This window comes from Muntiacus reevesi, chromosome X (assembly GCF_963930625.1).
Source record: "Muntiacus reevesi chromosome X, mMunRee1.1, whole genome shotgun sequence".
NCBI lineage: Eukaryota > Metazoa > Chordata > Mammalia > Artiodactyla > Cervidae > Muntiacus > Muntiacus reevesi.
The window spans coordinates 104,409,872-104,421,100 of record NC_089271.1 but is presented as its reverse complement, the minus strand read 5'-3'; positions in this window follow the sequence as shown (position 1 = coordinate 104,421,100).

Below are 11,229 nucleotides of genomic sequence, written 5' to 3'. Positions count from 1 at the left end.
ATCTGGATTCCTTTTATTTCTCTTTCTTCTCTGACTTCTGTAGCTAAAACTTCGAAAACTATATTGAATAGGGCATCCATGTCTTGTTCCTGACTTTAGGGGAAATGCTTTCAATTTTTCACCATTGAGGATAATGTTTGCTTTGCTTTATCATATATGGCTTTTATTATGTTGAGGTATGCTCCTTCTATGCCTGCTTTCTGGAGGGTTTTTATCATAAATGGACGTTGAATTTTGTCAAAGGCTTTCTCTGCATCTACTGAGATAATTATATGGTTTTTAACTTTCAATTTGTTAATGTGGTGTATCACATTGATTGATTTGCACATATTGAAGAATCTTTGCATCACTGGGATAAAGCCCACTTGGTCATGATGTATGATCTTTTTAATATGTTGTTGGATTCTGTTTGCTAAAATTCTGTTAAGGATTTTTGCATCTATGTTCATCAGTGTTATTGGCCTGTAGTTTTCTTTTTTGTGGCATCTTTGTCTGATTTTGGTATTAGGGCAATGGTAGCTTCACAAAATGAGTTTGGAAGTTTACCTTCCTCCACAATTTTCTGGAAGAGTTTGAGTAGGATAGGTGTTAGCTCTTCTCTCAGTTTTTGGTAGAATTCAGCTGTGAAGCCATCTGGTCCTGGGCTTTTGTTTGCTGGAAGATTTCTGATTACAGTTTCAATTTCTGTGCTTGTGATGGGTCTGTTAAGATTTTCTATTTATTCCTGGTTCAGTTTTGGAAAGTTATACTTTTCTAAGAGTTTGTCCATTTCTTCCAAGTTGTTCATTTTATTGGCATAGAGTTGCTGATAGTCTCTTATGATCCTTTGTATTTCTGTGTTGTCTGTTGTGATTTCTCCATTTTCATTTCTAATTTTGTTGGTTTGATTCTTCTCCATTTGTTTCTTGATGAGTCTGGCTAATGGTTTGTTTTTTATTTATCTTCTCAAAGAACTAGCTTTCAGCTTTGTTGATTTCAGCTATGGTCTACTTTGTTTCTTTTTCATTTATTTCTGCCCTAATTTTTATGATTTCTTTCCTTCTACTAACCCTAGGTGCTTCATTTCTTCTTTTTCTAGTTGTTTTAAGTGTAGAGTTAGGTTATTTATTTGATTTCTCTCCTGTTTCTTGAAGTAGGCTTGTATTGCTATGAACCTTCCCCTTAGCACTGCTTTTACTGAATCCCATAGGTTTTGGGTTGTTGTGTTTTCATTTTCATTCGTTTCTATGCATATTTTGATTTTTTTTATTTCTTTTGTGATTTGTTGGTTATTCACAAGTGTGTTGTTTAGCCTCCATATGTTAGTATTTTTAATAGTTTTTTTTTCCTGTAGTTGACATCTAATCTTACCACATTGTGATCAGAAAAGATGCTTGAGATGATTTCAATTTTTTTGAATCTACCAAGGCTAGATTTATGACCCAGGATGTGATCTATCTGGAGAAGTTTCTATGTGCACTTGAGAAAAGGTGAAATTCATTGTTTTGGGGTGAAATGTCCTATAGATATCAATTAGGTCTAACTGGTCCATTGTATCATTTAAAGTTTGTGTTTCCTTGCTAATTTTCTGTTTAGTTGATCTATCAATAGGTGTGAGTGGGGTATTAAAGTCTCCCACTATTATTGTATTATTGTTAATTTCACCTTTCGTACTTGTTAGCATTTGCCTTACATATTGTGGTGCTCCTGTGTTGGGTGCTTATATATTTATAATTGCTATATCTTCTCCTTGGATTTATCCTTTGATCATTATGTAGTGTCCTTCTTTGTCTCTTTTCACGGCCATTATTTCAAAGTCTATTTTATCTGATATGAGTATTGCTACTCCTGCATTTTTGTGGTCTCTATTTGCATGTAATATCTTTTTCCAGCCCTTCACTTTCAGTCTGTAGGTGGTCCTTGTTTTGAGGTGGGTCTCTGGTAGACAACATATATAGGGGTCTTGTTTTTGTATCCATTCAGCCAGTCGTTGTCTTTTGGTTGGGGCATTCAACCCATTTACGTTTAAGGTAATTACTGAAATGTATGATCCCATTGCCATTTACTTTGTTGTTTTGGGTTTGAATTTATAAACCTTTTCTTTGTTTCCTGTCTAGAGAAGATCCTTTCGCATTTGTTGAAGAGCTGGTTTGGTGGTGCTGAATTCTTTCAGCTTTTGCTTGTCTGTAAAGCTTTTGATTTTTCTTTCATATTTGAATGAGATCCTTGCTGGATACAGTAATTGGGGTTGTAGGTTTTTCTCTTTCATCGCTTTAAGTATATCCTACCATTCCCTTCTGACTTGAAGAGTTTCTATTGAAAGGTCCACTGTTAGCCTTATGGGGATCCTCTTGTGAGTTATTTGTTGTTTTTCCCTTGTTGCTTTTAATATTTGTTGTTTGTGTTTGATCTTCGTTAATTTGATGAATATATGTCTTGGGGTGTTTCACCTTGGGTTTATCCTGTTTGGAACTCTCTGGGTTTCTTGGACTTGGATGGCTATTTCCTTCCCCATTTTAGGGAAGTTTTCAACTATTATCTCCTCAAGTATTTTCTCATGGCCTTTCTTTTTGTCTTCTTCTTCTGGGACTCCTATGATTCGAATGTTGGGGCATTTAACATTGTCCCAGAGGTCTCTGAGTTTGTCCTCATTTCTTTTAATTCTTCTTTCCTCTCTGGTTAATTTATTTCCACCATTCTATCTTCCACCTCAGTTATCCTATCTTCTGCCTCAGTTATTCTACTGTTGGTATCCTCCAGAGTGCTTTTGATTTCAGTTATTGCATTATTCATTATTGATTGGCTCTTTTTATTTCTTCTATGTCCTTGTTAAACTTTTCTTCCATCTTCTCAATCCTTGTCTCCAGACTATTTATCTGTAACTCAATTTTTTTTCAAGACTGGACCATTTTTACTATCATTATCCTGAATTGTTTTTCAGTTAAACTCCCTATCTCCTCCTCTTTGGTTTGTTGGGCTTTTATCAGTTCCTTTACCTGCTGAATATTTCTCTGCTCTTTCATCTTGTTTAGGTTGCTGTGTTTGGGGTGGCTTTTCTGTATGCTGGAAGTTTGTGGTTCCTGTTTATTGTGGAGGTTCCTCCCTGTGGGTGGGGTTGGATGAGTGGCTTGTCGATGTTTCCTGGTTAGGAAAGCTTGTGTCAGTGTTCTGGTGGGTGGAGCTGGATGTCTTCTCTCTGGAGTGCAATGAAGTGTCCAGTAGTGAGTTTTGAGATGTCTGTGGGTTTGGTGTGACTTTTGGCTGCCTGTATTTTTGTGCTCATGGTTATGTTTCTGCTTTGTTAGAGAATTAGTTTGCTATGACTTGCTCTGAAACTTGTTGGCTCTTGGGCGGAGCTTGGTTTCACTGTTGGTATGCAGGCTTTTGCATGAGCTCTTGTCAATTAATGTTCCCTGGAGTCAGGAGTTTTCTGGTGTTCTCGTTTTGGATTTAAGCCTCCTGCCTCTGGCTTTCAGTCTTATTCCTACAGTAGCCTCAAGACTTCTCCATCCATACAGCACTGATGATAAAACGTTAATGGTGAAAAGATTTTCCACAGTGGGGTCACCCAGAGAGGTTCACAGAGCTACATGGAGAAGAGACAAGGGAGGAGGGAGATAGAGGTGGCCAGGAGGAGAAGAGGGGGATTCAGAAGGGGAGAGAACAGTCTAGCCAGTAATCAATTCCCTTTTTGCTCTCCACAGTCTGGAACACTCACAGAGGTTCATGGAATTCCATAGAGAAGAGAAGAGGGAGGAAGGAGATAGAGGTGACCAGGAGGAGAGGAGGGGTCATCAAAAGTAAAGAGGCCAATCTAGCCTGTGATCAGTTCCTTAAGTGTTCTCCACAGCCTGGAACACACAAAGAGCTTCACAGAGTTAAGTAGAGAAGACAGTGGGGAGGGAGGAGACAGAGGTGACCTGGGGGAGAAAAGGAGAGTCAAAAGGGAAGAGAGAAATCAAGCCAGTAATCACACTCCTAAGTAAAAATGGGTATTGAAGATTGGATTCTTAAAGGTACAGAATTGATTACAAACACCAAAAAGCAAAGATTAAAAATCTAGAGTAGACATTAGACTTTCAAAAATACAATATTAAAAAAAAACAAAATTGGAAAAGTTATATAAAAAAATGAAATTTGCTTTAAAAATAAGGTCTTTTCTTGCAAGGTAATAGTAGGTTTTAAAAATGAAAATTAAAGGAGTAATAAAGAATTTAAAAATTAAAAAAAGTTAAAAAATTATAATAGTGAAATATATCTAGGAGTTTCTCTGGAGCTGTTGAGGGCAGTGTGGGGTCAGTTCAGTTTCAGACAGTGCCTTGTTCCAGCTTATACTTCTTCTCAAGGTCAATAGGCCCCTTCCAGTGTAGTCAGTTCTAACTACAGGGTTTTAATGTGTTGTACCTGTCACTTCCAAAGTGGTTCCCTCTTCTTTGTTTATTTTGGCTTCCTCTGTTTGCAAGTGTCTTCAGTATCTAACTTCCGCCCTGACACAAGGGGGCGAAGGTGGTCATTTATTTCAGCTCACTTGTTCAGTTGTGCTGCGGGGAGGGAGAAACACTGCAAACCAAAATCCCCGGTGTGTGTGGCGAGCGCGCGCAGTGTCTGGGCCACACTGGGTTTGTCCCCGTTCACGGCATGTGTTCTTCCCCAGTCTACACTGCTCAGGCTCCAGGTTGTTCTGCAGGGGAACTGTCTAAGGCGGGCCCTGGGTTCCGTGCACTTCCCAGGTCTGTGCTGCTCAGGTTAGGTTCTCAGGTACTCCACAACGGCACAGACTCGGTTGGGCCTGCATTTTGTGCCCTTCCCAGGTCTGAGCAGCTCGGGTGACCAGGTGCTTGGCGAGCACACTCTCCCCAGGTGGGTGGTGTGTCTTATCACTTCCCCTGTCCTGGCTACTCAGTTTCCTGGGTGCACAGCAGCGGAAGCCCCGTCTCAGGTGTGCCATGTGTCACCTCTGGGGACCTCATCTCTGGCTGTGACCCTCCTGGCAGATGTCAACTGTCCAGGAACCTAAGAAGACTTGGTTAGCAACTAGGAGCCTGCTCGCAGTTTGGTAGAGGATGCCATCTCTGGGGCTGAGTTTTCTCCTTGCCGTCCAGCTCTGGTTGTCGCCCGCCTGGTGGGGGATGGGCCAGTCTGCTGCCGGCTAGCTCTCCTCTGGTATTCGCTCAGTCCTTTGTTCTGTGAGTGGGCTGGCAGTGCCTTAGGTTAGAGCTTTTCAGGGGAAAGTTCTCTCTCTCTCTTTCCTCTCTCTCTCTCTCTCTCTCTCTCTCTCTCTCTCTCTCTCTCTGGCTATCCCATAGTTTGGGTTGCTATATCACATTAGCTCCCTCAGGTTGTCCTCAGGACATTCGGGCCTGGTCCTTACCCTAAGCAATGCATCCGCGCCTCCCTGTTCAGCCCCTGCTTGCTGGTGGCAGATGCAAGCGTCTGGGCTACTTCTATGCTGGGAGTTGCAGTTAGGCACGTAATCTGTGGATTTTATTTATTTATTTTTTCCTCCCAGTTATGTTGCCCTCTGAGATTCCAAAACTCCCCACAGACCTGCTGGTGAGAGGATTTCCTGGTGTTTGGGAACTTCTCTTTTACAACTCCCTTCCCAGGACGGGTCTCCATCCATAACTCTTTTGTCTCTCTTTTTTCTTTTATATTTTATCTTACCTCCTTTTGAAGACAATGGGCTGCTTTCTGGGTGCCTGATGTCCTCCACCAGCATTCAGAAGTTGTTTTGTGGTATTTGTTCACCATTCAGATAATCTTTTGATGAATTTGTAGGAGAGAAAGTGGTCTCCCCATCCTATTCCTCTGCCATCTTCGACCTTTCCCCTCTCAGGGTTCTTGTAAGGAGAAAAGAAGACAATGAATATAAAGCACTTGGCACAGTTGGTGGAATATGGTGAATGTTCAGTGACTATCAGTATCATCATCATCATCATTATTATTACTTCTGTGTATATATTTACAATCCTCCTTTTGAAATAACATAAGACTGATAACTCGGTAGCCTTATGGTTCTCCACATATCAGGGGTAAACATTTTTTTTTGCATGAAAATGTACTATATTTACTGATTCCTCTGTCTCTCTTCCATGGAAGAAAAATACTATTGGTAGAAACAAAATATCAGCCTAAACTTGTACAGATAGCCAAGATCTTGTAAGTCATTACAATGTGTTTTTGAGAGTTGCCATGTCACTGCTCTATAAAAAGCTTCCTGGAAAAAGTATTAACAGATGGCCTCTTACTCCCTGAGACTGTTAGTAGCACACCAGATGGCAACCCAAATGAGAAGATTCAACTTAAATTCTCCAATCTGAAGGAAATGTGACACTATCTTTTTAATAGGTATGAAGCATTAAAGGTAGCAAAGAAATGATCAGTTAAGATAAAAACTCATTTTCTCTCCTCATTTCAGCATGGAATACAACCTTCCTTGATTCACCAGTTTGCCAGGTCATTCTGATAAAATGCTGGAAATGGTTTGCCCAACACAAACAGAAAGTTTATTTGAAAAGACTGACAGATTTATGAGGTGTAAGGCTAGTCTACAGAATGAAAATACAAGGCAGTGCCTCAGGGACAAGTGCTCTGTGCTGCGACACTCCTTCTTCTCCAGGACCAGTCATTAGTCTGCAACATTTTGATCTTATTGTTAGAAATATTAAGCCTCAGCTCAAATGTCAAGCCTTTGACAGGGAGGTAATAACTGTTCTAAGATACTCATCATCTTTCCAGATGGCCAGCTCACCTACTGATGAATAAAAGCTTGGGCTGGTGGTTCCCTTCTCAGGCATTGTTACTAGACCAATTCTCCCAGGTGCCCTTGTATGCCAAAATAACCTTGCCCCTTTAGGGTTCAGAAAAGGCCAAGGGAGTCTTCATGTGGGCTTAGAAAGGCATCTTTCTACCATCTTAGGTTACAAGAGTCAATGAAGGTGTTTTTGGATATCAAAGAATACTCAAACATCAGTGTATCAGGAGGCTATGCAACCCCCAAAGTTGGCACTCAACTATTTCATTTTGCAGGCCCTTTGGATCTTCAAATATGGAAGCCAGTGGGGTACACTGTGCAGGTGGATTTTTGGCAAAGTTGCTGGAAATGTGGTCTGCAGCAGAAACACACCACATTAAAATAGGCATATATATGCTCTGAATCAGTCATTTGGGGAAAATGGTAGATCATAGCCTCCCTGACCACGCAGGCTGCTGTTCTCTCCTGTCCCAAGTGCAACTCTACTGCAGGGCTGAGGTAGACACAAAGGAAACAAGAAGGCCACAAACCACATCAAATAGTCAGGAGCTCCTTCCAGTTTTCTTGTAACCACCTAGGACAGCTAGAGGCAATGAACACAAGGGATGGGCTCCATCCTCAGCTCTCATGAACCTTCCATACCTGTGATCTTGAAGCTAAGACTGTGGGCATCCTTTAGTTGGAGGACACACATGGCTCCAGGGTTCCAGGGAACAGGAAATTTCTAAAGAAAGAATGAGTCCATCGAGGGGATTGATAAGCCTGGAAAATCAAGTTCAAAGAAGTGCAGATTGTCATGTATATCAATCACCATTTGAAAGACAGAGCTCCTGGATCTGGGTTTGGTAAGGAGATGGTCTTTGCTCAGGACAGGAACAGAGCAGCAAAGTCCCTCAGTGCTGGAATAAAATGCTTACCCCAAGCCACCCACCTCTCCAAGCAATATTTGGCATAATGATTCTGCTTCTAAAGTCTCTGGATATCAAGAAGGAGACACAAAAACACTGATTATTATAAAGAGGGAAATACCATTATAGATTCTTTGACTTCTTGCTGATATTTCAGTTTGCATGAGTCTGTCCTCACTTCTGGCACCCTGATGTGACACAGCTTCAGACTGAGAACTAGACTGCAGAAACTGGAGGCTACATCTAGGGTTCATGTCCTTTTAGGAGAGGTCTTTAGGAGTTCAAGGAATTCCATAAAGTTACATGTATAAATGTGTGCACAGGGGCATATGAGTATGTAGTGATATAAAGTAAAAAAATAAAAAAGTCTTTCAGATTCCCAAAGTGGCCCATGACTCAAAAAAGGGTTAAAAACCACTTCTTGAGACTTCCCTAGGGGTTCAGTGGCTATGAATCTGTGCTTCCACTGCAGGGGCATGGGTTCAATCCCTGGTCAGGTAACTAACATCCTACATGGCACACAGTGAGGTCAAAAACTATGAAAAAAAAAAAGAATGCAAAAAAACAAAAACAAAAACAAAGCTGATTTAAAAAAACACACCAGCCCAGGTGGGATGCATGAGACAAGTGCTCGGGCCTGGTGCACTGGGAGGACCCAGAGGAGTCGGGGGGAGAGGGAGGTGGGAGGGGGGATCGGGATGGGGAATACGTGTAACTCTATGGCTGATTCATGTCAATGTATGACAAAACCCACTGAAATGTTGTGAAATAATTAGCCTCCAACTAATAAAAAAAATTAAAAAAAAAACCACATCTGTAGCTTCCCAGTTGATGAACACATGTAGGTGCTGGGAAGATGGCATGCCCAGAGAGCATATAGAAGGTCCATGCCACACCCTACACCCATAATACCTTACCCTATGCATCTCTTTCATTTAGCTATTTCTGAGTTGGGCCCTTTATAAGAATCCAGTAATAGTAAGCTTTTAAAAAATCCCTTCTCTAGAATGGGGTGACCCAACCACGAAGCTGATTTTGAGGAACCCCGCCACCACTAGCCATCTCCCTAGATGGCATGTAGGTATCTAGACAGTATCATTGCATGCCAAGTTGCTTCAGTCATGTCCGACTCTCTGCGATCCTATGAACTGTAGCCTGCCAGACTCCTCTGTCCATGAGATTCTCGAGACAAGAGGACTGGATTGGGTTGCCATTTCCTCCTTCAAGGGATCTTCCCCAGACACCATCACTGCCACCCCACCCCCGCAACTGCAACAATACAATGCCTAAACCATACCAGGCGGGACTATGTCTTTTAGTCCTAAAGACTGTCAGAAAAGATTCTACCACTTCTCTCAGTTACAATCCAAAAAGACAATTGTCCTCAAAGTGAATAATAATTCTATTATTTGCTACCAAGCCTCACCCCACAGAAAGTTTGTCTTTTCTATATTTCTGGGTCTTAGCACAATGGACTCATCTTCCAGGAATTATAAGAGAGGTCTACTGGAAGAGTAGCTTTTCTTAATCCAAAAAGGTCTGGGTGTTCTTCACCATGTGATGTATCTGAGCTCAAAAAGAGGTAATCTTTTTGCAGTAATCTTTTTTTGCAGTAATCTCCTAACAATTAAATGAATCTGTGATGACCAAAGAACAGCAGAGAACAATGTATGAACTTGCAAACCACACACATTTCCTCTCAGACAAAGAAAGCATTTATAGAAAGTCAAATATACTGATAATAACATAACGTATTTATCACAGTGGTGGATGCAGGCAAAATCCCACAGAGAATGCCTTCCTCTTGCCTTGGGCCTTGGCCGCCAGCCAAAATTCACAGACTATAAACAATGAAAACCTTTCCATGAAGAAAGTCCAGAGTGGAACTCACTCGGGGTCCACAACTTTCTCAGGAAGTGCTCAAACCATAAGTCAAAGTAACATTTTCATCAGCCCAAGGTGGCAGGCAGGATAAATGACCTGGCCATGAATGCACACGTTGAGAGGGAACTGTGACAGAGGCCCTCAGGAAATACCTGAGAACTCTGACTCCCATCTCCGTGGGCTGCATTGGAGATGAAGGCCCCATTGAATGTGTTACCCCACCATGGGAAGTGGAGCTCCTCTGAGCCTGTCTAACTCCAGTCAAACACAACAGCTTCATTGTTGACTTTCTATAGAAATAAGGTTCTGATTTCATAAGCAGCCTAATTCAGGGAACGTGATGCCTGGCCTTGTGTGTTATATGAAGCTAAGAAGGTTGAAGATGGCCCTAAGTTAGGTCATGGGCCCTGAAGCCTAATCATGCCCTGGTCCAGAAGATCACAGTTCTGTGATCACTTCCACTCCATGCGAGCAGATGTCCACAGATTTTCCACTCTATTTTACCAAGGTGTTGACGTTTCCCTGCTTTTGAAGATGTAAATTTGTGATGTGTGAAATGAAAAGTCCAGTACTTCTTCCTTTGAAAACATAAAAGAAAAAAGTCACTTAAAAAAATTCTTTCCCCTTGAGGTCACTGGGTTGATTCCACCCCAGGCTGGTTGTTACCCAAGTTCATTACTCAGACAATTTCTAAATATCAAGGTTTCAGTGTATTGAGAAGGGAAGGGAGAAAGGGGGGCTGAGAGGAGGCTAAGGGAAAGATGAGGGCACCAGAAGTCTCAGCAACTGGGTCAGTTTGGGTCCAGACTTCAAAGAAGGAGTTCATTATTGTTAGGGGGCCAGAACAATGGTCTCAAGTCCATGTGGAGCCTGTGGGAATGAAACCTCCTCATTCTTTTTTCCAGTAGTGAAATATCTGCAGGGTGTTCTTAGGATGAAGGAGGGGATCCCGGCCTCTCCTCCTGCCCAGTGAATCACAGTCACCCCCTGCACAGGAGTGTTTTCACAATCCTGGTCTCCCACTGGGGACAAGTAGAAAGTCAGAGGTGATGATTAATACTTATGACTCCCAGAAGACTTGCCATCACAGAATCAGGGTTCAAAGATGACTGTGATACATAGAGTCATAGAGTCCCCAGAAAAAAGAGGTATCACTGGAAAATTTAATGGGCATTTTTGAATCCTTAATTAGAGCTTTTCTGTGGGCAGGGATGGGTAGAGAAGGGCAAAACCATGTGAACCTGCAGATGCTGGATCCTGGGCTAGCCTCCTTTCCATATACCAACCTCCCAGTGCCTCCATCAGAGTTCCAAATGCCAACATATTCTGGAACAATCATTGAAACCACATAAAATATATATACCCCTAAATGCCAAAGTCCTACTGAGTATGTCAAGTGCCTGGCATAGTACAGAGGAATCAGCACATGGTAGACATTATTATGACCACATAGTTGTTTGAAACTGTTCCAAGCTTCTTCAACTGGACAGAGATTCCTGAGAGCAGATACTCCTATCTCCCTGCTGTACAGAGCACAGTTGCAGAAAAATAGAGTCAATGTAGACAGCATTCAATAAATGTTTTTCAATGAAAGAATAAATGAAAGCATGGAAGGAAAGGAAGGAAGAAAGAAAGAAAGGGAGAGAGGGAAGAAGGAAGAAAGGAGGAAAGGAAGGAAGAAAAAGCACTGCATAGTTATTGCAT